The sequence below is a fragment of the Rousettus aegyptiacus genome, unplaced genomic scaffold, assembly GCF_014176215.1.
Source record: "Rousettus aegyptiacus isolate mRouAeg1 unplaced genomic scaffold, mRouAeg1.p scaffold_m13_p_9, whole genome shotgun sequence".
NCBI classification, from domain to species: domain Eukaryota; kingdom Metazoa; phylum Chordata; class Mammalia; order Chiroptera; family Pteropodidae; genus Rousettus; species Rousettus aegyptiacus.
In genome coordinates, this window is record NW_023416312.1 from 4,644,722 (window position 1) to 4,649,571 (window position 4,850).

The 4,850-nt window shown below is 37.2% G+C and overlaps 1 pseudogene; it reads left to right on the forward strand.

The window, feature by feature from the left end:
• Nucleotides 1–4,731: 4,731 nt before the first annotated feature.
• Nucleotides 4,732–4,850, forward strand: LOC118608087 (annotated as a pseudogene).

The window sequence follows — 4,850 nt, forward strand, 5'->3', positions numbered from 1 at the left end:
TTCGTACAGTGTCAGATGGTTGCTGGACATGTCACGGTGATCACTTCTTTAGGTATATAAATGTTGATAAGTATGGTGTACATCTGCAACTGATGTACCATTGTATGTTAGCTATACTTTAATAAAAATCTTTAAAAAAAATAAAAATAAAAACATTTTTTAAAATGACTGTAGAGATACTCTACCAGGGAGGATTCTGATGATAGCTGGTCTCCAAAGATAAAGCTTCATCGAATCCTTTTGGCTGGAATTCTGTAAGCCAAAAATATAAATGCTTCTCAGGAGTCTGGGAGATGCTGACCTTTCTCCTTCTCACACCCATCTGTCCAGGAGACATACTTGTTTTCATTCATTAAAGAAACGAGGGGCTCTTTCTGAAACTTTTACTTTGAAGGTCAGAAATTAAATGTATACTGTTTATCTGAGCCTCTATCTCTGCACATTTCATGTGGCTCTTTAGTTATGGTTTAAAGACTTTTCTATTGCCCAGTGAGTGTCATTAAATACAGAACTGACATACCGACTCACAGGTGCAGCAGTGTGCTTTAGAAGTACAAGAAAAGATAAAGAAACATATTCGGCCACATAGAAATGAAGAAAAGTTTGCTTTAGGAAAAAAGAGTTAAAGCTAGAAGAGATCTGAAGTGATATAATAAGCTTATTCAGTTTATGGATGGGAAACTGAAGCCTAGAAAGACAAGATATGTCAGTCAGCTATAGCTGCATAACAAACAACTGCAGAATCTTAGCAGCTTACGATGAGCATGTATTTAGCTAATGCATCTCTGGGTATTTGCTGATTCGGGTTTTGGTCAATCTAGGTTTGTGTGGCAATTCTGTTTCACCTTTTAGGTGCTTTAGTTTGCTCCAAATGACTCTCATCTTCCTGCAACCAGTGGGCCAACTAGAATAAGCTGTATTTATGGCGATGGTGGAGGCACAAGAGAGCAAGTAATGTGCAGAAGACCTTTAAGGTCTACACTTGGAACTGAAACAGTTATTTGCACCCACACATCATTGACCAAAGTCACATAGCGAACCCCAAAGTCAAGGGGCAGGGAAATACTCTCTGTCCATAGTGAGGCCCTTCAAAGAGTGTGGATTGAGGATGCGGTGAAGAATAGGGCCAGTCATTTAATCATCCATGCAAATTTTGCCTAAGTCAACGAGCTACATAACGACTCGATCAAGGAGCTAGAAATCAGGTCTCCTGATCCGCCTCCCACCTCCGCACTAACCCAGGGCTTTACTCATTAACCAGGCAGGCACTCACTGGAGCATATAATAGATATATTTAAAATATTTCTCTGGAAGTGTAAATCATCAAGATGATGCAACACTGCACAACCGCTTACTTTTATTTTATCTAGATTTTTCTTATTTTCCATCCGCAAATTAAAAGTCATTCATAGATTTCCATAATTTTTATCTGCAAAGGTATATGACACATTGATGCATGTTAAATGTGGTACTGTTTCATTCAACGCCAACCTCAATTTCTCCAACCTGTGTGTACTAAAAGTGGTCATGTTAAGAAAGAAAAGTCTAGATTTCACTGGTTTTACAAAATCCCTTGTTGGTGGCTCATGAGAAGCCTTCTCGTCTTCTTCCCTATGAACACCTCAAGAATATCTGCTACTTGGTGCTGTTCATCACTACGGCTAACTCCTTGAGAAGAGCGCCGATGTCCCAGTACCCCAAAACTATGAACCCTCCAGTTGCCAAAGTGACAGCGGGTTCCCTATAGCCTTCATTCACAGGCTCAGCAGAGCTATAGTACAATATGCCTGGACCCGCATATTCAGAATTTCTCATGAAAATGGGTTCCAAGTTTTTCTTGTTATCCCATTTCTCCAGAGAGTCAGACATGAGCATATAGGGCCAGGCCAGAGACCTATATTCCAAGCTCATTTTTGACTCTTCTCTAAGTGATAGAGCATCCTCTATCTTTGGCCGAGGATGCTTATGCAAATCAGCTTATAGATATAAATTCACTAGACATATTTGAACCACTGTTAAGGCCAAAACTAAGACTATCTATCTCCCATATATTTTGTTTGAAGGATAAATTCTCAACTTAGCATAAAGAATATTGTTGCCCAAAATGGAACTCAGCAAAGGTATGAGTCAGTTATTTCCATTAGGAAAGGAAGATTAATGATGAATAGCCCGTTTTAGTGACTCGCTTTGTACTTCTCTTTTTTTCCCCCCTTAGAAATTATTCCTTGACATTTTTAATGGTTTCTAAAATGCAATTTATAGGAAACTTCTCAGTTTCATGGGGCATGGCTAAGTTGAATTGGAGCATGGCAAACCCATTTAATTTTGCTGAGAACGCATTTAGAAACAGTCTTTCTGCTAAATGCTTGTGCATATTCCCAAAGGTCATTTTCCGCCTGCCGAGATAAACTGGCAACATGGCCCTGAAGATGTAGGTGTAATTTCAGCTTTCCTTTTCACTTGAGAAATCTGTACCTTGCTTCCCTTTGGCTAGAAAAACAAAATGGAAAGCCCACATTAACAAATGCTTTTCTCCTTAGCTGCCGCTTTGCTGTGAGGGATCTGGCTTAGTCCTTCTTAGACGTTTTAAACCACAACATACTTCTGAGACACATCTGTCCCAATGCTGTACTTTTATGCCGAACTCTCCTGAAAATTAGCGTCTTCTTATATATTCACCAACCGAGGAAATGCAAACCAAAAAATATTTTTTATTTTCTAAATATAAACTTATGTTCTGTTAGGTATGGTTTTACAAACTATATATACCTCCCAGATATTTTGATTCACCCTTGTAGAAAAGCACTGCCCTCCCCCAATCATTTGTGGAAGTGCCATCCCACACTGGCAAATGATAATGGTTTAATACTGAATTCCCAAGTTCTGCACCCTGAGGTACCTACCCTGGGGCACTGCAGTATATTCACAAGGGTACAGCAGGATTATCTATCTATCTATCTATCTATCTATCTATCTATCTATCTATCTAATCTATCATCTATCTATCATCAATTGATTTATTTATGTCCATCTTTACTGAGGAATAATTAAAAAATAAAATTGTATATATTTAAAATGTACAAGACGCTGATTTCATATATATATGCATTGTATATGTATGCAAACTACTAGCTTGATGTAGTTTGGTTTCAGCATTAGATCTAGTGACATTGCTTTTGATAACATGATGTCTTTGTGAAGCTGGACGTTCGGCAGTTTCTGTGGTAAACAACAAATACCAAATGAAAATCGGTGTAGAACAGGAAATGAGGGTGGTGGCGACCAGTCTGATTCCAAGGTTTGAGAAATTGTACAGTGCCCAGCAGGCACACACATCCCACTGGGAAGTAATTGTCATCGTTTAAGAATGAAATTTTAAAATATGTTTTTTATTTATATGCATTATATTTTAAAATGGCTACTAAGTTGTTAGGGTACAAATTTTAATAAGTTATTTGGACGTAACCACTTAAAAATATAACTGTTAGGTGTTTCTTTTGGCCTAGGGATCTGATGAAAAAATTACAGAGACACAGAATGCTGTGAACTTAGAAAATTTTGGAACCTCTGGTTTATTATATCTTAGCTATTGAATAGCTAAAAGAAAGTTGAAATTAACTTAAAATATTTGGCACATGCAACTTTGACTATATCAGTCTACTACTTAAAAATCTCAGTGTTTTCACTTGCCTGCCAAAAAACACAAAATCTCCCAGACTGTTATTGCAGAACTTCCATGAACCACCCCTCAACATACCTTTTAGGTTTAATGTTCTATCACCATCATCTGGCTGAACCAAAATATTCACCATTCCCGGAGTTACCACTTGCCTCCTCTACCAACTTCTTTGCTAGAAAGTCACTCTCTTGTTTTTGGTATCCTAACAATTCTTCAAGAAACTTCAAAGTCTAAAGTGAATTTTGTTTCTTCTATTGAAGAACTTTGTCTTTCTCTTCAGTCAGATGTGATGTCTCATGATTTGGAAACTTGTAGACTTATTGTAGACTTATTATACAACTCTCAGGAACATTTTTCTCATATTTCTTCTTATTTTCTTTTCTCCCCTATTAAATGCAAAGTTCCCATATGGTAACGACCATTTCTTATGTGTGTTTATATTACTGCAATGTTACTACCTTTAGTGAATCAATGGAATGGATAGGTGAATGGAAGAATGGATACATGGGTAGATGAATGGCTGAATAATAAATCGATGGGTGGATACGAAAGATGGATGCATGAATGGGGGATGGGTGAATAATGGGTGGGTAGATGAAAAAGTACATAGGTGAGAGCACTCGCCTATGTGTGAATAAATGTTACAGCAATTAAAAAAAAAATTTTCTTAGCGTTTTTTTTTCTCATAGCCATAAATTACCCAGGGGTTACATTCAATTAACAATCCTTTTACCATTCCATGCCTTATTAGAACTGTAACATCTCCTCTTATCATGTCATGAATTACACAAAATTTCCCCCACTCACTAATAAGATTTACTTTTTTCAATCAAATTTATATATCAACTTCCTCATCAAATCATTTAGTTTGTCCAAAAAAATAAGTATATCGATTATGACATTTAATTTTATTATATATTATACTGTATATTATATAGTCACATAAAGGCAGTGTGCTTATAGAGAAAAATCAAGTCTTCCCATAAAAGATGGGAATTAGCTAATTTCAAGAGACAATAATGGAGCTGACTGAATATCAACCACAAAGTTTAGTCTACGGCCATGCTACTCTGAACAAATCTGATCCCGTCTGATCTCGGAAGCTAAGTAGGGTTGGGCCTGGTTATTACTTGGATGGGAGACCACCTAGGAAGACCAGGTGCCGTAGGCG